Here is a 23,802-nt window from a genome sequence, read left to right as displayed (position 1 = left end):
TTATATTAATTTCTTAAGGACACTTCTATTACACGATCTTAAACATGAAAGAAGGGAAATAGTTCTTAAATGCCCTATATCCTTTTGAATAAAAGTACAAATGTCCTTGTATCTTTCCACAAGACTATACTAGACATGTCTTCATAGACACTCTAGGACACTTTCACTCTTATCTCTGATGCCAACTTTTTCATGACTCGAGACTACCCCTATCCATAACACAGTGCTTGAAACCACAAGTGTTTCCAAGAGAACCTATGAGTTTTCATACAATTTGAGAAATTCATTCAATATATTAAATATCTAGTTCTGCTGTGAAAAAATGTAATCATAATGAAATATGAATAAGTATGAAATTAAGAAAATTTTACAATCTGATAATACTTAGGAAAGAACTCAAATTACTTGACTGTCTTTAACTGACATACATGAAGCCTCTACAATACTTACTCTAGATAGATGGGGCATGCCTCTAACTACCACTAATCAATACATATGGAAAATATGAAATACAATGTAGTACATGACCTAAATTTGACTAGAGTCCTCAAAATAGGAGAACCCATCACTTGCTGGCTGAAAGAGACAACTTTTGTATTATGATGCATAGTCTATAACTGGTACCTATATAATGAGACAATGTAGAGACATATATGTGGATATTTACTTCTGGATTGAACTGAGTAAGTAGGGGTGAATGCAATAAGTAAAACTGAATAGTTAAATAATAAAAAAAAACATGCATGTTGAGTGTAAGTAGACTCACCAAGAGACTGAGATAAACTAAAAGCTGATGTATCTTAAAACATGTGTACAAATATAATCTAATAAGACAGTGAATCAATATACTTAGTTTCTTGAAAGTTTACTTTTATAATATAAGTAGCACTGAAGCAGGAAAATAGTAAAACATCGATATTGTACGAGTCTAAAACTAGGTGATGGAAACTAACATAACTTGATGATCTGAATATAAAATTTTACTAAGCACGAATGTATGACCATTTAAAACCAAACACAGCATATACTAAGATGATCTTATTAACTAAATGACTTACAGCTGAATATTGTATAACTGACATTTAAATACTGATTAATTGGTATTTGGTTACTGATTAGCAGTTATTTGTATACTAATTAATAGATAATTGTATACTGATTGAATGATAACTAAATATTGGTTATGTAAGCCTGAAATATACTTAGTCTGAACAACTATATAGAAATTGTAGAGTACTATGCATATGAGGTAAGGACTAACTGAACAACATGAGACAACTAAGCATGAATGCATAAAAACTATAATATCTAAGAATGCAATTTTAAGTGCATATCCATAATGTTATTGAGACAAGTATGACAGCTAAAAGTATGTATATTTACTAAAGCAAACCTGAATTTAAGAGAAACTAAATACTTTACTGAGACTGTGGGAGGTATCATCTAATCAACATGCCCCAATATGAGCTAATTGGGGTAAAACCTATAACCCTAGTTAGAAGAATATCAGTACCATTCCATGGTTACTAATACTGGTTGTGTGGATATATTAAATTAGTGTCCTGAAGGACTAAGGAGTCACCCTCAACTTATAGGCACTCAAAAGAGATGTGTGTCTAATGCCCTATATTTTTTAGCTAGAAATTAAATCATCGTTCTATGTGTGTAAGCTCTAATTTCTTGGTTTAAGTTTAGATTCATGTGTCATGAACTCTCTTCTAGTATATGAAGTGATTATGAGGTGAAAAACATTCATAGAAATGGCCTAAAGAAAAGTTGAGCTAAGAACCTTTCATTCATCCAAAATTAGATATTCGATTCTACAAGGGTCTACTTTGAGAATGAATAACTCTTTATACAAATAATTTTTCATCTCAATACTCACCAAATTGTATATAATTGAATTAGCTTTCCAACGATACCAATTTTGCCAAAATTTGATAACTGAGCAAAAAGTTATGGCTTTTTTCGTGTGAGGGAGTAAGACCACAATCATGATGTGTCATGTCAAGATCTCGTCGACATGAAACTAGATGTGTATCTAAGGCTGTTTTACGCATTATTTTAGTTTCTAATAGGTCTAGGGGTACCGTGGTCATTTTTCCTCACCCAAGGTCATTCATAAAGTCAAGAATTTCAAGAAACGAATCAAGGTCCGGGTTCTGCTCTTTCTCCTAAATAATCTAAGGTGCATGGGGTTTTCATAAAACTACTTCGACATAAGAAAATTTTTCAACAACATATAAATATGGTGAAATCATGAATTTTGAAGAGGTTTTAGAATTTATATTACAATGTTGCTTTATACAGGTTTTAATGGAACTATTGTTTTGGCCTTGAGGCCTTTTCCCCAAATTGAATTATACTCGTATATATATTTATGTATGAATATTGGGTTTGAATATTTAATTGAGAGCATGATTCATATAGAATCCCTCTTTTGTTATGATTTTTTCTCATTTTTCATATGATATGGATTGTTTCGAATGCATCTTGAAAAGCATGATATGAATGTCTTAATTAATATTATGACTTGAATATGATTTTGAATTCAAAATATAGGGTTGTTCATGTTGATAAATATTGAAAATATATGTAATGAAAGAGTTGCATAGTTTGTCAAAAAAATACATGACCAACACATGTTTGATGAAAGAATGAGAATCTTTGCATAGTTTTGACGTATGTTTTGGAACATGAAATATCTTATACTATTTGTATGTTTGGGTGGTCTGAATTGTGTTTTAAGGAAATAGTCATGCATAATACATTATAGCTCAGAAATATGACTTGCAAGTCTTGGTGGGATGACACCAACTTAGATAATGCTATGGTAATTCAGAATAGAACAGAATGTATATTTGCAATTAAATTTTTAAATTTTTAAACTTAGAATAATACATGTTTATAAATGGTTAAAAATGAACATAAAAAGATGTTAGGTTGTTCCCCGAAGAAGGCACGAGTTCAGAGTACTCATGACTCAAAACCATTTTTTACCGATACGGGTTATTTAATCCCCTAGAGAGATTTTATGCTGGCCTAGAGCCCTATGGTGTATCAGACTCAGACACTCTAACCCTTGCGAAAAATTTGGGTTGGGGGCTTTCCCGCCGATTCAATGGCAGATTCCATATAGCCCGTTGAATATCAGACTTGTAGGGGAGTGCCACCTAGCTCAGAAGTAATACAAAGATCAAAAATACATTGAGAAAACTTGCTTTAAGATTATTTAAAATTGACCATGTGCTTTAAATTATGTCATACATAATGATTTACAAATTTCACTCACTTACTCACTTATGTTTTATAAAATTCATTATTTTGGATTGCACTGCGCACTAGTACTTTGTAATGACCCCTATATTTCAGGGTCTGAGGCTCAGTCTAGAGTTCCTGCTAAGCTGTAGAATCTGTCTGGCAGAAGTGAGCAATTGGTGTGCCTTCTTTATTTTGGAAGGCCTTGTCTTTAAACATTATTATGTTATTTTGGTATTGGGTCTAATTGAGGGACTTATCCTAGTTTTGTTCTAGACTTATGATTGATCTTGTAATGCTAGAGATTTCTTGGACGAGTGTCAAATATTGTAAAAGGTTTATGGGTTTCATTCTGTACTGTTCAGTTGAATCTAGAAATGGCCATGATTCTATTTGTATTATTTTATACCTTTTCCTTATTGTATATGAATATAGTGCATGATTATCAGGTATAGAAGAGCACCCGGGCCTTCTTAGTTTGGGATGCTCGTCACGGCTAAGGCCTCAGTTCTGGTCGTGATAATGTGTCACCCTCAACTAGCAGGTGAATACTTTGTCAACCCTTAACTAGTAGGTAGACATCTCTAAACTGTGTTGGATACATAGATTTTGAACTCGGGAATTACTACTAATAGTCATACCCTATACCGGAAGATGAGCTCCTATCTATGGGCTCGCTTGGTGCTAATTCCCACTCCCAATTGAACTGACACTAATAATGAACAGAACTAAGCTAAACTGAATGTTATTACCTAACTGATAGTGATCATCATGAATATGAATATTTGATTATACAGATAAGATTCATGGATTATTGACTGAATACTTGAAAAGCAAAACTTATGTAAATCACATTGTTATTGGTGTTCGTAATCCACCAGTACTAAATAAGTATATAATATGATATCAAGTTTGAAGTACTGAAATAGGCGATTATGGTTCAAAGACCCATACATGGGCATTTCATCAAACATGTATAAATCATAAACTTATACATCAGAATATTTTAAACATGAGGAAACAATAGGATTTCATGGTTAAATTCGTAATATAGGGATTCATCCTAAATCAACTGAACATGACATTGGAATTAAAACATTAAAAAAATAATATGTCTCATTCCATTTAGAAGCACATAAAATCAAAACTTGAAATAATAATAACAAGAGATTCATGGAGTTATTTTAACTTAAAATATTAAAACTTATAATTTAAAACCAAAAGGGGTTCTTAGAATCCATGGGTGAAAGGGGACCCATGGATTAACTCCCAAATACCTTAATAGATGATTTCTTAAGGATATTATTGAGTGTTTCTAGATGTTGGGAAACTTGAAACTTGTGTCCTTGAGAGAAATTCTTGAACTTTTTTCATGGCGGGAAAGGGGAGGGTTTTCATGTGTGAAATTTTAAAAAATATGGGCAAATAATGCCCTGTTGGATGCTATAATTCATCCTTTGGATGTTTGAGGTAAAGGGGAAAGGACCAAAGTGCCCCTTGACCCTAAAAAGTTAAAACAACGTAGGAATAGACTCTGTATCATGCCCCTTAGCCCGAGAGAGTAGCCCTTACTACGTATGTTCCAGTCCAGCAGTGTAAGCGCAGCGACCCGGGCTTATCGTATGCCATCGCTGCACCTCACAAAAATAGCTTTAAATTTTCTCTCGGGCATTGAATTAAGGTAAAATTAGTATCATTGTAAATCAATCTCAATTATATAGAATTTTGCGGGTCTTAAGATAAACAATTCCACCTAATCAAAAGCTATAGGATTTCAAAGTAGACCCTTGTAGAATCTAATACCAAACTTGGACGAATCAAAGTCTCTTAGCTCAAATTTGTTCTAAGTAATTTCTCTAAACATTTTTCACCTATAAAGCACTTCACACACTAGGATAATGATCATGACATTTTATTAACATACAAATCATGGGATTAAAGTTCACACACATAAAAATGATGCTTTAAATTTTAGCCTAAAAATACGGGGTGTTACATTCAGTTTCTCTAATAAAGGTAGTGGTCAACAAAAAAGTGGTTAAGATGGTGGTAAGTGTTCAAAGAAGAAGTGGGAGAGTTTTAGTTCCTTATCCGTAGCTAGTACTCCTTACCTGAAGCCATTGGATGATAGGCATCAACAAGGTGGTGATAAATTCAAGGCATACGATGCCTAATATCAGGAAAGTGAGGTTTAGTCGACCTCATAATGTCCTCCTTATAGGTTCTATGATAGGTTACATCAGGTTCTCTGTGATAAGGGAAGAACAAGTGCTTCAAATATAGTTAGCAAGATCATCTCTAAGAAATTATCTGTTAGGTATGGTTTTTTTGGGAGAGAGTAAGGTTATGTTTTCTTTTTTATTTTCTATTATAGTGAAGGGTGCTGCTTCTGAATCTATTTTTTCTTTTGTCTCTTGTACCGTCCAAAATAGGTTATATTCTCTTTCTACCCGATAAGAGTTTAAGAAATCACCTGATGTCGTGACTTGTACATTAAAACCCTTTTCTAGTGATGTATATTATTTTCTTGATCCAGGGTCAACTTTCTCTTATGTGACCCCATTTATGGTTGTGTATTTTAGTTTTGGTCATGAGGTTATTTCAGATTCTTTTTCTATTTCTACCTCGGTAGGTGACTATGTGGTTGCTAAAAGAGTCTATAGGGGGGTGTGGTATCTGTTAGTAGTAAGGAGACTTTAGTTAATTTGTTTGAATTATATATAGTGGATATTTATGTTATTCTTGATATGGACTGGTTATATTTGTGCTATGCCTCCTTTGATGGTCTAACTTGGAGGGTTGTCTTGAGGTTCCCTGGTGAGCCAGCTATTGAAAAAGAGGATGGTTCCCTAGATCCTAAGGGGAAGTTTATATCATATCTTACAGCTCATAGGATAATCTCTAAAGGGTGGCTCTATCTTTTGGTCTGGGTTAAAGATCCTAACTCGGAGCGTCCTTCTTTGCATTTGGTTCTGGTGGTGTATAAGTTTTCTATGGTATTTTTGGAGGATCTTCCTAATATTCCTCTAGATATGGAGATTGAGTTAGGGATTATTTAGTTTCAAAAATTCATCCAATATCTACTCCTCCTTATAGAATGACTTCGGCTGAGTTTAGGAAACTCAAGGAACAACTTATGGATCTTTTGGACAAGGGTTTCATCCATCGTAGTGTGTCCCCATGGGGTACACTAGTGTTATTCGTGCATAAGAAGGATGGTACTCTTCGGGTGTGCATTGACTATTCGCAGTTGAATAAGGTGATGGTTAAGAACAAGTATCCTCTTCCAAGGATGGATGACTTGTTTGATCAGTTACAAGATGCTAAATTCTTTACTATGATAGATCTTTGGTTTGGGTATCATTAGCTTAAAATTAGGGAGGTGAATATCCCAAAGATGACTTTCTATACTAAAAATGTGCACTTTGAGTTCATGGTTATGTCATTTGATTTGATCAATGCCCCGACGATATTCATGGATCTGATGAACATGGTTTTTAATCAATTTCTAGATCTTTTTATTATTGTATTTATTAATGAAAGTCTGGTATATTCTAAGAGTGAGGTAGATCTTGCAAATCACCTCTGTTTGGTGTTTTGGACCTTGAAAGAGTAGTAGTTGTATGCCAAATTCTCTAAATGTGAATGATGGTTGAACGTTGTACTTTTCTGGGTCATATTATATCTAGTAAAAGGATCAAGGTGGATCCATAAAAGGTGGTAGTGGTTATGAGGTGGCCTAAACTCACTACTCTAATCGATATAAGGAGCTTCTTAGGTTTGGCTGGGTATTATAGGAGGTTTGTGCAATGTTTCTCAATGATAGTTTCCCCATTAACCATGTTGACTCTGAAGATGGTAAAGTTCTTTTGGTCGGATGCTTGTGCGGGTAGTTTCAAGAAGTTGACTGATAAGCTAACTTCAGCTCTGGTTTTGACTTTGCCTAAATGTAATGAGGGGTTTACGGTTTATTATGATGCATCCTGAGTGGCACTTAGTTGTGTTTTGATATAGCATAGTAAGGTGATTGCCTATGCTTCTAGACAATTTAAAGTGCATAAGAGGAATTATCCAACTCATGATCTATAATTATTGACTGTGGTGTTTGTATTGAAAATCTAGTGGAACTATTTGCCTGGAGTACATGTGGACATCTTCTTAGATCATAAGAGTCTGCAGTATGTGTTTATGCAGAAGGAGCTTAAGCTCAGGCAGAAAAAATGGCTCGAGCTTCTCAAGGACTATGATATGAGTCTTTACTACCACCCAAGTAAAGCTAACGTGGTTGTTGATGCACTTAGTAGGTTGTCCATGGGGAGTTTGTCTCATATAGAGAAGGATAAGAAAGAGTTAGTAAAGGATATTCATCACTTAGCCAACCTTGGAGTTCATTTTCTAGACATTGAAGATGGTAGTATGATGGTATAGGAAGTGGTGCGGTCCTCTCTTAGTGCGGAGATCAAGAAGAAGAAAATGCTAGATGCTATCTTGATGATAATCCTGAGTGATGTAGGTGGGAAAATGTTAATGATATTTGAGATTAGTAGTGATAGCACCTTGCGGTACTAAGGGAATTTATGTGTTTTAGACGTCGATGGTTTGCGAGAAAGGGTAATAGTTGAGGCGCATGAATTGCACTATATTTGTTATCATTGTTCGATGAAAATATATCAGGATCTCAGGGAGATGTATTAGTGGAATAGCATGTAGAAGGATGTGGCTAACTTTATAGCAAATTGTATTTTGTGTCAACAAGTAAAAGTTGAGCACATAAGGACTGGAGGGTTGTATTAGGAGATTGAATTGCCAAAATGGAAGTACGAAGTGGTCAGCATGGATTTTGTTACCGTTTTTCCTCGGTCTCAAAACCAAGCCAATTTGGTTTGGGTCATCATGAATAAGATGACCAAATTGCCTCACTTTTTTCTAGTAAGGATTAACTTTTTAGCCAAGGATTATGAGAGGGTTCATCTTCATCAGATTTGAAGATGCATGGGGTACCTATTTTGATTATTTCTTATCGTGGTATATAGTTTTTATCTTAGTTTTGGTGGTTATTTCAGGAGGGGTTGGGTACTAAGGTTAGTCTGAGTACTACTTTTCACCCACAGATGGATGGGCAAGTAAAAAGGACAATTCAGACATTGAAAGATATGGTTCCTACATGTGGGATTTATTATGTTGGTAGTTGGGTTGACCATCTACCTCTTGTAGAGTTTGACAACAACAATAGCTATCATTCTAGTATTAGGGTTGCCTATTTTGAGGCATTGTATGGTAGGAGATGTAGATCTCCTATGGGGTGGTTCAAGGCTGGTGAGGAAGATATGTTTGGCCTGAATTGGTTTATTAGGCTATGTAGAAGGTAAAAGTGATTCGAAATAGGCTTCAGGCTACCCATAGTCTCCAAAAGTCCTATGCAGATGTAAGTCGTAGGGACTTAGAGTTTGAGGTAGGGTGTTCCTAAAGATGTCTCCCATGAAAGGATTAATGTAGTTTGGGAAAAAAAGAAAGCTCAGTCCTCGAAATGTTGGTCCTTATGTGGTTTTGCAGAGGGTTGGCAATGTGATGTATGATTTGGAGTTTCCTACTAGTTTAAGATTCATTAATCTATATTCCATGTCTCTATGTTGAGAAAGTGTATAGGTGATTCTTCATTGGTTGTTCCTTTGGAAAGTTTTGGTATCTCAGATTCTTTGTCTTATGAAGAGATGTCGATGGAGATCTTAGAAGAGCAGGTTCATCGACTGCGAACCAAAGATATAGCTTTGGTTAAAGTTCTATGGAGGAACCATAAGGTGGAAGAAGCTTCTTGGGAAGGGAAAGAGGACATGAACTCTAAGTATCTACATTTGTTTTCACCTTCGAATACTCATGCGGAAGGTATGTGTTCTTAATAACATTTTTGTTTTCTAACTTGGTTAAAGTGAGGTTAATTTTCTTGCACCCTTGTTTTCTAAATTAGTTTAAGGTTGGAATAGATATGTTAGGGTGTAACTCGTGCATGTACTACCTTGTTCGTCATTCGGGTATGAATGATCCTAGTGGGGGAGACTGAAACACCCTGGGTTTTGACCTTTAGAAATTTTCTTGGGTTTTTGGCTTTTGGAAATCATACGATTTGGGGTACTTGTCTTATGATAGGGTACGGGTAATGTGGTTCAATTGTATGTTGTCCAGTGTTAGGTGGAGTTGAGTGGTTGAGTTTCTGGAATGGATACGACCTTGGTGGGTACGAGTCGTATGTTGTGTGACAGGTCGTATGGTTGGGTTTTTCTTCATAGAATCTGAAACATAGTAAATAAACTTTGATCTGAGTATGATTGGATCACCATGGCGTGTGACATAGTGTACGAGTGGTATAAATCCAACTCGTATGTTAGATAATGTCAACCCCTCTTAATTTTGCTTGAGGTACAGTTTATGTGTACCAATTGTATGATTGGGTACAAGTGGGACTTTGGAGTCGTAGGTTGGCCAGTGTGGGGGTTTAAATTCAGCTTGGGGTGTGAGTGGTGGGTACTACTCATACCCTAGGGTACAAATGAGAGGGGGTCATACCCTCTTTTTTGGAGATTCATTAGCCTATTTTCAATCAATCAAATACTTAGAAACTCTCTCAAAATCTCTCAACGCTCTTGGGTTAAGCAAAAGCTAGGGTTTCCTTTAAGGTGATCAATTTAAGTTCATAAGCATGATTTCATCTCATCTTCTTCGCAATCTAAGGCAATATAATTCTCCCTTAATGTTAATTCTCTCTAAAGGCGTGTTTTATGAATTGTTTTCAAGGCATAAATGTTGTATGGTTTTGGGTTTTCAAATATATATTGGGATTTTGGTTATAAATGTTTGGCTATGGTTTTTCCCTTTTTAAAATTATGGATTTAAATGTTTTAATGGTGGTTTGGACATATGGTAGCATGGGAATGGTCAATTGGTACTTGGTTTTGGCTTAGGAAATAGTATGCTCCAAATTTGTTTGATAAAGTGCCTATGAGTATGCTTTTATTATATTGTTGAACTTTTGATGGAACTATTGAATGGTATTACTTGGTAATGGAACCCTAAATGGTATAAATGGTTTTAATGGTTTAATGGTAAGTTCTTAGTGGTCATAGTTATGGTTAATTGAACATCCTTGTGGGGTACAAGGGAATTCACCAAGAAAACTAAATAATGAGCATATTTGTGGAGTACATGGGAATCCCCCAAGCTAATTAATAATGTAATCTATGGGTACATGGGAATCCCCCAAGCTAATTAATAATGTAAGCTATGGGTACATGGGAATCCCTTCTTCTATAAAATGTTGGCTAAGGACATTGCTTGCAAGCTATAGTCGGTATGACGATACCACTACTTAGTTGTGGTTAATAATAATTGGAATGGTGGTCTTGGTTATGTGTCAAGGGTTTTAATTGGGCAATAACGGCAGGGTGTGATAACTAACCATGAAGGTGTTAGTCCAATGGACGAACACTGGAAACTCATGTTTGCCGACATGAGGATTGGTCATGATGATAATATGGAGTACATGGTAATGCCCTAAGTTACGCTTGTATATAGGCATCATTTAGAGTGAAAGGTGCTTGGGAATCCCTTACTCCTATGGTATCGCCGGTTTGTGCAGCTATATTTATCTGGACCTATTCAGGGGGTTACACTAGATCCATATAGGCTATGGGTTATTCTAGGATGGTCAAGCTACGCATACCCAGGTTAATCGTTGTAAATGCATTTAAAACCAGGTTCCTTTTTCGCAACATGGTTTTATATATATGTATGTATGGTTGTGAATGTATATGATTGGTTTACTTGGTTTTTAATGTTGGAATTATTTTATCCTTATTTTGAATATGTGCTAGCATTCACCCGCTAACCCATCTTCGAGCGATTGTAATCCCACGCAATGTAGGAACTGACCATTCTATTCCTCCTGCTTAGTGATCAGATTCAGGATTAGCTATCGGATTAAAGTGGTGAGCTTCCATACTTTTTGAAGGCTCCATTTCATATCATGGATGTCTTTACATACTTTGGTTATTTAAGGGATATTGGTTTTGGCTATGGTTGAGGGTATGTCCCAACCGAATATTGTTTTTCTTTCAGTTAGAGGCTTCGTGGGACTACTATAGGTTGGAATGGGCGGTGTCGATATCAGTGTTAGCCTTAGTATTGGTATTGCAATTAGGGTTGATACTGTTTCATTGAATTTAAGATTTTCCATACTTTTATGTTATGTAATGGATAGTAACTTGGTTATTCTATCGATTTAGTTATGGTTGTTGGTTGGTATTGGATGGTTGGACTTGCTTGGGTTGGTCACAGTTATAGTCATATCCCAGAGTCCGGATTGTAATAAATGATATCTTGTTAAACGTCGGAATTCATCCAACTCAGGGTACGTATATTTGGAGGTTGGGTTGGGTAACGAGGGTGTTCCCCGATCCTGGTTGGACCTGGGATGCCCATTATGATAAGGACCTAGTTCGGGTTATGTCAGATCACTATGCTCAGTCTCAAGGACCTCGTCTTGTGTAATAGGTAGCACGTCTCCTAGCCATCTGCGAAAGAGAGAATTCAAAGGTATGTTCTATAAACCAACTCAGACACTTAGTAGGAAATGAGTGAAACAAGTGACGAACTCCTAAGAATGTCCCATAGCCTTCTAAAGATAAGAAACATAGGTCGTTGTTCCAATCTATGGGACTTTACTAGACACTTGTTCTTGTACCAACAATACCAGTGAAGCCTAGGATCTGATACTATTTTTACATGATGTAACTTACGAGTCATGATGGAACCTACTTTGTCCTGCAAGTAGGTAAAACAAACCATAACCTAGAGGAAAACACAATGGGTTAACTCGATGGAAAATGTACAACACAGGCAAAATCAACAAGTACAACTTGTAAATAAACAAGGTGATAGAAATGTATAAAAGATAGTCAACACATAGATACCATCCCATGACCTAGTTGAGCAATGCAAAAGTAACTATTAATACAACCCTAGCAACTAAAATATTCAATAACATATGTCTTAACACAAAAGATTGAACATAAAATGATAGAAGGAAATGGGTGAATTTGACTCCAAGAGCTCACCCTATCTCCAAATATGAACACAACAAGAACGTCTATCAATAATGGAAACTAGTACTCAGATCTGGACCGAAAAGGTATAAAAGTTTATTAGGAGTACCGAAACCATGGGTACTGAGTAGGCATCATCAACCAACAAAGTTAAATCAAGATTAAGTATGATAAAATGGGAGATAACATAACTAAGTCAAGGTAGAGACGACCTTGAATCAACTCCAATATGATTGTGCAAAAATAAGTAGATAAATCAGAATAACAACATGAAAAAGGCATCAACACATGGGATCATATCTAGACAATTGCCCCCATATCTTAATTTGTGAAGAATAGTAAATACCCTATCACAAGCCCCCATAAGCCTGGAGTGTACAAACAAGATAGATTAACTCACCACAGTCATTATCTTCTCTCAAGGTACAGTATCATCTGTCCATGCAATTCTAACCATCGATTGTCCATGGTCATTTTTATCAATAGATCAATACGTATAAACTAACCATCAAGTAAAAACTTATCCTCATCTATTAAATAATCATCCTATGTAAATTAATCATCATTTATCAACTAATCATTAGTTATCAACTAATCCTCATACATCGACTAATCATCATTTATCAACTAATCGCTATTTATAAACTAATCATAGTACCACTAGAATCAATTCATATTACCACAGTATAACAATTTCCTAATATTCATATTTAGCTAGAATCACTATTGTCAATCTCACACCCCGATATTGTCATAACATAATAAGTATGACATCATAGTATAATATGCATATTCGGACTTAAACCCATACATATAATCAATGATATTATAATGAATATCATCAACAATATCATCCTCGACATCATCACCAATATCATATCCATCCTCCGAACTTACACCGGGTATCAATAATCGTATCATTATCATTATCCATACTTGAACTAGTATTTGCATATTCATAGCATAAGAAATATCCAGACTTATATTGGGAATCATATCATCATTACCACGTCCAGTAGCATAATCAATAGCATAATTTCCCATAGAGTAAATACACATGATCATAGCATAATCAATAGTATGGTTTCTAATATAATTAATAAGCATGGTCCTTAGTATAGTCAATAGCACAATCGTAAATAAAATCAATAAGCATTCTATTTATTAAGATCAATAGCACTATCGTTAATGTAACTAATAAGCATCGTTCTTAGTATAATCAATACCATATTTGCTATTACAATAAATAGGTAAGACTGCTCATGTAATTCATAACTACTATTAATAGCATAGGCATTAACTCATCAATAGCATAGTCCATGGCTTATCATTAGCATAAAGATAGCTTATTGCTAGGTTATTCAGTAGCTTACTCTTAACATAATCCATAGCTTAATTGGTAATATAGTCAATAATCATAATCATTAACATAATCAATATCAAATTAACTAGGACAGTCATTAGACATGGTCATTAGAATAAGCAATAACATAATCATTACTATAGTCATTAGCATGATCAATAACATGGTCGATAGATATGATCTCTAATTTGATCAATAGCATACCCAATGGCCTAATCAATAGCCTAATCAATATTTTAATCAATCTCATCATCAAATGCTTATTAAATAACATAGTCAATAGCTCAATCAATAACATATTAAATCGTCCATCATAAGCTTAACCAATAACTCATTCATAGCATAATCGTTAAGAATTACATCCAACATTATCCATCATACCTAACAGGTACCAAGGCATCTAAATATCAATGAAATAAGTATTTTCTAGAAATACACAAGCAAATAAATGGTCTTCAATAACTATCACATGTCTTGGGCTAAGGTGGGTTAAAAAAGCCTACTTCTAAACCCCCAAAATCCTTTATCTAGAAATATCTACCCCAAACTAGGATAAGGTATCTAAATCCACTATTAGATGTTGAACAAGCCATAACTATCCTTAAGATAGCGATTCATCCTATTATGGAGTAACTAAGTCAATTCCAGCTTAAGGTAATGAAAATTAGGGTAAGTTTCATCCTAAACTCGAGTGACTAAGGAAATCTCCTTAACTAACGTATTTCTATTCTAAACAAGAGCCTACAAGATCAACTATACCTAAGATATAACTAACTAGGCTAATCATGCCCAAAATGGTATCCAAAATAACCTAAAAGGTCAAACTAACTGATGTATTGCTATTTAGCACACCAACAACTGAAACCCATCCAAAATATAACACAATATCGTAAACATCTATGAATTTGCTCAATCTAAAGAGGGGTAAAACCTAGCCAACCTGGATGCTAAAAATAGCTTAAAAGATTGGCTAAATCACCATTTTTCCCTTTTGAGAAACTTTTACAAGATGAAAATCTGTCAAAATCACATTCTACTTATCAATATAAGAATAATGATACCTATATTGCACTATTGTCAATCAGGTCCAAAAACCACCTAGAATCCTATGTGGGTCTTATTTAAGGAAAAATCATGTTTTTGAGAGCAACATAATGTTCCCGCATGCTCAAGGACTCATTACCCTAAAAATGGGTGAATTCTGAGCTAATTTGGGGATAAAATTAAGCCTCCAAGGTTTAGGATTTTTTGAATAAGAAATGAGAAATTCTACCATGAAATGGTGAAATATTACCATAAATCGAAAGATAATCATGTAAACAAGTGTTATCCCAGCTCCCAAATCACCCACAAGCTTTAATTTTGAGCTATCTTACTATTTAGGCTTCTAGCTCTCTTAGAAATTGATGAAGAATGGCAGTAAAGGGGTAAAAAGGGACTATTTATACCCATACCAAGTTTTGGAATGTCACTAACCCAGCCTAAGACTCGCAATCACAATCTGGGAACAGAAATCACATGTCGCAATCACAATTTATGGACATAGCAATCGGGATTTCTGCCAAAGGGTAAATCTAGCTTGGCGGTTGCAATTTACAACTTGCGATCATGATTTATGGGTAAAACTCACTTGGCGATCACAATTTATAACCTGCGATCGCAGTTGCAACTGAAACTTGGTGCACCAAGTTTTCTACATCTATAATGGACTTTAGCTAGGTGCTTGAGATTCATTCGGTACCCCATATATGCAAACAAAATATGCTACCTTATCAAATTTGATGTTCAGGATGTTATCATGCAATATAAAATTCCATTCGAGGTTATTTCGATGAAATATGGGTCCTATGCCCAATTGCCAATTTCTTAACTTGCCGATCGATAGGTCAAAATGAGTTCAAATGCCTCATGACTCGAACCAAAGGTCCACCTAGCCTAAAATTGATATTTTGCAGTTGTAGAAATAGTCAAAATTTTCATTCAAGGTCGTTTAACTATAGTTTTTTTCCTACGATAATTTGGAACCAGCAAAGACTTCAAAATAGAAAATTAGCTCTAGAAACCAAATGAACTACCCAGTAACCAAATTGTTAGTTCTAGCAAGTTATAAATGAATTGGGTTAGCCATAGGAAAGATCTAATGGTGAAAATAAGAAGAGATAGGTAAAATGACCTGAATATATAATACAACATCAAAGAAAAGCCCAAAGAATTTGCTAAACCACTGATTTCCTATACTAAGAGCTTCAACAAAGTGCCACACTATCAAAATTGCAATATACTCATCGAAACAAGAATAGTAATCCAAATTGAAATATCATTCATCATGTCAAAAATTACATAAAAATCTCATGTGGGATCCACTTGTGGAAATCATATTTTTAGAATAACACAACATCCCTCTATGCTAATGGAACCTTTACCCTAAAAAATGGGTGAATACCGATCTGTAATGTTGCTAAAATAAAGCCACCAAGATTTTATGGATTTTAAATAATAAAGGTGTCTTAAATCATAAAAATAATGGAAGCTTACCATAAATTCAAAGGATAAACTCATAAGTTAATGATACTAAAGTTCCACAATTGCCCAAAAATGACTCTTTAAAGTGACCACGCTATTTAGGGATTTACATTCTTAAGAATGGGAGTAGAATGGTGAATATTGGGCTAAGTGGGGTATTTATACCCTTCCCAAGTTTATGGATGCTGCTAAATTAGACGCTGGGTTGCATTAGCGGTCACTGTTAAAGTGTTTGGGTGCTACTAAAGTGGTACCCATCCCATTGATCCAAACCACTAAAAGCGAACTATGGGCCGTTTTAGCGTTAGCTGCTAAAATGCCCAAGTGTCTCTAAAGTCGTACCTGCTGGGTAAGCTAGGGTCAATAAAGAAACCTCTAAATTAACCTTCACTAAAGCATCCCTTTGGAAAGTTAGCAGTCACACTAGATTTCAGGTACTAGCTTGAGACCTGGAATTTTTTTGAATCTCCACCAACCCCTCAGGATTTATTTAGAAACCCGTAGGCACAAACGAACTATGCTAACTTATTAAATTGGATTTTCCAAACTCAATGTCATGGTCCAATTTTTATTGGAGGTCTTTTTGATTAAAAATGGGTCACATATCCACCTGCCATTTTTCTAAACTTCGGCCAATAGCCCAACATAATTTCAAAAAAACTCAGGGCCCAAACCAATAATCCACCTAACCTAAATCAACATTCTAGAGCTGTTGGAACTATCAAAATTGGTATACAAAGTTTTTCACTAAATTTTTTTTCCCAGTAGTCAATTTGAACTGGCAAAGGCTACAAAATAGGGAATTAGCTCTAAAAACCAAACAAACTACCCGATAATCGAACTGTTTATTCCAGCAAGACATATGTTACTTAGGGTAGCTATAGAAAAGCTCTAAATGAAAAAAAAGAGCAATAATTCTAAAAATGACTTGGAAGTTCATTACAATTACCCACAAAAATGCTTTAGTTTCAATATAGAAAAGCAAAATAAAGCTAATCCCAAACTTTAGAGTTTGATTACAACTTTTATGATTTAAAAATTTTGCAAAAGAGAGATTTTGAAGTCATAAAGATCTATTGGTATCTAAAGCAAATTCGAACCCATATATTACAAAAATACCACTATATTGATTTTGGCAATAGGGAAAGTATCACTAAACACATCATTGTTATTTTCAACAAGCCTAATATCGTAAAACTAACTTGATTATTTTGCTTTAGCTATTTGAGTCTACTTAGTTTGATGATAGAAATTCCTCATCGCCAAACTTGTTGGCGATACACCAAACTTCATGGTTTCTCACTAAATGGCTAGCTTCAAAATTAAGAAAAACTTCTTTCTTTGTCAATGGATCCTCCGCCTTGGGAATGTGCAAGAAGGTTAGGCGATGTGCCTAACTCCATGGGTGATGATACTTTTATTTTTAGCTCCTTTTTTATAGATTTTTGTTTCTTTCTTCTTTATTTAACATCTTTTGACTTCAACCCTACAAAAGAAACAAACTAACATTAAAACTTGCTCAAAATAATACTAAGGACTTAATTTCTTACCTCTTCTAGGCTAAATGAGTCACCAAATTCTTACTCATCACTAGGGTGTTGGTGGTGGAACCTGGTAAAAAATGAAATTCTAATTATGTTCGTGGGTATGCAAATAATATTTTTATTTCTAGCAGTATACAACTTAGGTTGAATTTTGTTGAAAATTCTATGTAATGATGTTGTCACCCAAATCACACCTCGCCATAAAGTATAATGCAATCATTGATCAAACATAAAATATAACTAGATTGGGGTCGATCTCAGAAGAAATATAATTAGAAACCAGGTCAATACAATTATTCAAACTAGTACTCTTTTAATGATAAATAAATTTTTTAAATAACATCTAACCATTTGTAAACTTTTGGTAAACTAATAACGGAGTATTAAATTGTTATTTACGTTTAAATGGTGAGATTGACTAGGCCTATGGTTTCCATGATTTTATAACTTAATATGCGTAGAATAATAGTGATTGATCCCGGTGTTAGCATTCAAAATTGGCAAATTAGGTTTAGCTAAATGGATTTTGACCCTAATTAGATGAATATCACTCAATCCCCGATTAGGTCTAATAATGTTTTCATATGGATCCTCACCCTTAATCTTTAATTATGTGTCCCAATTAAGGATTAAGCTTAGATGAGGTTTGGTATTCTAAAAACTTTGTTTCTAATAACTTTTCCTATTATATACCTCTTTGAAAAAGGCAAGTTCAAAGCTTCAAATCTATTAAAAATCAATTAATACAAAGAGAAGAACAATTCATTCAAGAACATCACTCAAGAACACTAAGCACTTTAACCTACTTTGCAATGCATCATGGTTCCCATAACCTTAGATATGGTAATTAGATACTCATATTTACAAGAACACAATCAGAATTTATAGCAGAAAACATAATTATGAAGTTGTAAATTGGATAGACAAAAATCAGACTCTTGAATACTTAAAACACAATAACCAAGAAATAACGAATGTTGTTTCCCAAAAAGCAGAGAAAGTTATGTTCTTAAGAAACACAAAATATCACATTGTATTTAGGGTGCATAAACTATAAATAAGAATCTAAGGAAATTATTTATAGACAAAAATAATCCTAAACTGAACAATTTAGGATTATAGACACGTTATAAACATACGACTCATACAAGAATGTATTTACTTATAGTCAGTGTCTCACTATTTTTTATTTTCTAAAAAATCAAAGAATTGCTTATAATTCCTATGGTTCATTAAAATATTCATAGTCTAGGACTATGACTCATTGCTTTGAACATGACTTGCACTAATTTTGAACCTATCCAAAAAATGCATCCTCTGAACCTCTAATGTCAATGTCACATGCCATATAACTCATTGTATGGCTCATACTATTGGGATAAATTTTAAATCTTCTAGACTTTTACCTATCGATAATAGTATGACTCATAGTCTCACGTCTTAAGTCATTGGATGAGTCATCATATCAATATCTAAATTTCACTATCACTAAACATTAGTATGAAGTAGAGTATGGGTTTTTGTAATACCCTAATTTTCTTTCAAGATCTAGACCTCTTAAAAGATAGGCCACGAAGTTTTCTTTTTAATGCTTTAAGTCTCATCTAAATCCATTGTCGTGAAAAAAAATTGTGAAAGATTTTCCTTAAGGACCTGAAGCACTTTTATGACCACGTCTCAGTAAATGAGTCATAACGGATAGTGATGAGTCATCACGAGTGTGTCATAGTCACCGTAGTAAAGTCCCCAAGTTTGAGCTCACTGGCTACGTCCAGACCATATGACTTATAACCAGTGACTATGAGTCTTATGGAGGAACTCATAGCCTGACCAATAAATGACCCAAGACACATGATTCTTAGTCAATCATGATGAGTCGAAAGGGGGAAGTTGTAGGAATACAAAAAAAGGGCCCTAGACCCTATATTCCATCCCACGACTTTGACTACGACTCGTAGTCAATCCCAATGAGTCGTAGGGTAAGTTGTAGTGACAGGGAACCCAAATTCCTACATGATTTTCCAAGGGCTTTTAAATCTTTTTCCACTCCTTTTAAAGACTAAACCATATCTTTTGGTCTTCCCAAAGGGGGTATAAAAGACCCAAAATGCCAAAATTCCATCATTCATCATAAATTAACTTAGCAAAATCAAAAGGAGCGATTTTTGTCCCCTCTCAATATAAAATTAGGGTTTCTCAAAGAACAAGACTAATCTCAAGGATTTCACCAAATAATTTACTTAAAATATGTGGGATATTCATCATTGGGTCCTTTCCACCTATTGATTCCTAAGAATTCCCTATTTTTATTAGTATAGACTCTTTTCCCCAATTTCTTAAATTCTAAATAATGAAAATATATGCACTCGAGATAATGGTGTTTCCATATGTTTGATAATGCAAATGTCCACTTCATGATCAGTTATTGAAATATGAGGCATTTTATGATTTTTCTACTACCATGCATTGTTCAATTTTGAATTAGATAGTTTTGGTGTGTTATAAGCACCTGATGCCTAGGAAAATCATGCATGTTATAGTTTTCAAGTTACAAGTCATTATAGTATGCTTGTATCATAAATTCAAGATATTTTCATAATGAGCACTTATTAGTACTAAATCATGTAAAATGTATATCCATACCAGAGTCATTTAGTTGGTTGTAATACCTAGCACCGAGTGAATAAAGGGATGGTGGCTCCCCCTTTAGTTAGGAATAAGTCATTAATAGCAGACCCTAAGTTTTAGACCTATGGCACCACCATAGATTTTTTAAAGTCCCTCATTAATAGATGCATGATATCCTTCTTATTTGGAACATCAGATTAGTGGATCTATGCCAGCTAGTATCAGTATCCGTGCAAAGATATAGACACCCTTTCAATTGAGGTTACAGGTTGGACCTCGATTAGCTCAGATTGGGTCATATTAGTTGAATGTTAGCTCCCACAGTCTAAGTTCGTATGCAGATTATATAAGTGTAGGTTTGTATAGCCAAGTGTCTAGTCTATCATTTATTCAATTAAATAGATTTATAGATTATTTCAATACTTGCTTAACTTGGTATTGCATTTGATAGATGTGTTCATGTATTTATACTTATTACCATTCTATATTTATACATATCAGCTAGTCCTTATCTCATATACCAATATATTTGCATTATTGATTGCATACTTTCTTTTGTGATATGTTGTCTTATAACATAGGTTCAGGTGCTTCGTTCCCTGATCATACTTAGACAGTTTGTGTACCGCTCAGATGTATTATTTGGCGAGTCCTCATCGGTAGAGTATTAATTATGTTACTTACTATGCTTTTTAGTATTTCATTTCATATTTACTTTAGTAGTTAGAGTTAGTTGGGGACTTGTCCCAATAACTCATCATGTTTAGAGGCCTTCAGATGAGTCAGACATTTAGGTATGTTTTGAGTCTTGTGTTTCACATTCCTTATTATTGACTTGACTATTCAAACATTTATCAATTTGCTTTCAGATAGTATTTTGTTATTTTTTTTACATATTCATGGATTATTCCAGTTCATGGGTTAGATTGTGGTCACTTGTGGCCTTAAGTACCATAGTTTTACTAGGAGGTAGTCTCGAGTCATGAAAAACTTGGCATCAGAGTGCATGATTTAAAGTGTCCTTGGGTGTCTGAAAGTTATGTTAAGTAAAGTCTTGTTTATGGGTGTGAAATGTTCCACACTTATGGGCAAGAAGCTACAAAATGTCTTAGGAAAGTCTCCCTTTAATTATTATTCATGTCGTGTGACAGATCTTGATCTTTATTGAATTTCCTTTTTAAATTTGTCCTTCATTCGTTTACAGAAAAGGCCTCCAAGAAGAACTAATGGAAGGATAAATGAGGACCAGCCCGCGCCACCTATTAAGGAAGACCCTCTAACTGAACATGTCTTCCATGTTGAATTTAAGGCTTCTTTCATAATTTTGGCCCAATCTATGGCTGCTCATAATAATCAGCAGGCTACTGCTCCAGCCAATCAAGTAGTGAATACTACAACTTCTAGGATTTGTGACATTACTCGAAAAAACCCTCTAGTGTTCTCTAGATCCAAGTCAGAGAATGATCCACAAGAATTTCTTGATTATATGTAGAAAGTGACTGATATCATGGTTGCCACAAGTAAATAGAGCACTGACTTAGTTTTTTACTAATTTCAAGGGGTAACTAATATTTGGTTAAAGCAGTGGAAGGAGAATATAAGTGCTGATGTAGGTCTTGTAGAGTGGGATGAGTTAGCTATGGCTTTCTTAGACAGATTCTTCCCAGTCGAATTGAAAAAGGCCAAAGTGTAGGAGTTCATTAATTTGAAGTATGGAAACATGACTGTTAAGGAGTGTTCACTAAAGTTCAAAAGTTAGAAAGGTATGCTCCGACTTTGGTGGCCAATGCTAGGATAGAATAAGTAAGTTTGTGTCAGGAGGTTTGGAAGAGCTAGTCAAATAATGCAGAAAAACAATGTTGATTAAGTAGATGGACCTCTCTAGACTAATGGTCCATGCACAATATATTGAGGAAGAGAAAATCAAATAAAAAGAAATGGAGAATAAGAGGGCCAGAACCGATAATTTTAAATTTTCTCAAAAAAGTTTGGATAGTGGGAATCGCTCCCAATTCCTCCAAAAATCTTCATCTCCATCCCCATCCTCAGCTAGTTCTCCAGTGCCTAAGTTTCGGCCAAATACTTATGATAGAGCGTTGGCCTTTAAGTTTCAGGGTAGTGTGAACAGTGGCTACACAAACCAGTCTGTAAGAGATGTGGTAAGAATTATAAGGGTGAGTCTATGAAAGGTAGTGATTCATGTTAGGTGTATGGTAAAATAGTCCATGGGATAAGGTATTTCCCAAAGGGTGTGTGGAAGGGTAGGAATGATCGTCAGTAGGGCAAATTAATTCTTCAGTTGCAAAGACCCTTCAGTTTATTTTTCGTATTTATGCTTATCTTCACCAATATATCTTCTTCATAGCTTCCCCAAGTTGTTATGACTTCCTGGGACTGATGGTTTAGTTCCTGGGTAGTTCGTTTGATTTTTAGAGAAAATTCTTTGTTTTGAAGTCTTCCCTGGTTCCAAATGGCCACTAGAAAAAACTTCAGTGAAACAATCTCGGATGGAAATTTCAACTATGCCAGCAGATCTGAAATATCAATTTTAGTCTAGGAAAACCTTTTGCTTGGGTCCCAATGAACCCGAGTTCATTTCAACCTATTGGTCAAAAAGTTGAAAATCTGAAATAATGGGTGTGGGACCTATATTTTGTTGAAATGACCTTGGATTGAAAATCCGACTTTGCCATCACGTCCGGAACATCCATTTTAGGATAAGGAGACCCTTGGTTTAGGTCCCAAGGCTTCCAGACTTATTTTGGGCTATTGAGCGGATTTCATGAAAAGTGATGAAACTAGAGGTTTGGGCCCCACTTTTTGCCCCACTTGTGATAGCACCCAAGCGCACACACAAGTGTACGTGGTCTACCAAGTAATATAGTGGCCTTCAAGAAAGCTGAGTTATCGATCCCACTGAGACTTGATTTAACAACGATTTAATTCTAGTTTACCTTTTAAGATTAATTTAGTGCAAGAGAAACAAAAAAAAAAGAGTTTGTAATTTTGTAAATTAAAAATAAAGTAATAATGTGTAAATAAAAATATTTGGAACAATCAATGAAAGAAAACCAAGGGTTAAATAACTCAGAACAATCATACTATGTTATTGAATTTTATTCCTTAACTTGCTTATCTTGGTTGTTGATTCGTAGGGTTATTTGCATGATCATGGTTTCCCAACCTCTAATCTTTCACCTAATTTGGACATTAGAACTACATTGTTGAGTGGGGATGAAATAATCCAAATAATTGAATTAAAGCTATCATCCTACATTTGAATCCAGTAAGGCCTCTAAGTACATCCTTATCCTAGACGCTAAATTTAATTCTTTATTTTATAAAAGAATAAAACCCAAACTTCTTTTATTTCCATGCTCTATCTCCTTAT

This window comes from Capsicum annuum, unplaced genomic scaffold, assembly GCF_002878395.1.
Source record: "Capsicum annuum cultivar UCD-10X-F1 unplaced genomic scaffold, UCD10Xv1.1 ctg2833, whole genome shotgun sequence".
NCBI classification, from domain to species: Eukaryota; Viridiplantae; Streptophyta; class Magnoliopsida; order Solanales; family Solanaceae; genus Capsicum; species Capsicum annuum.
This window is presented reverse-complemented; position numbering follows the sequence as displayed.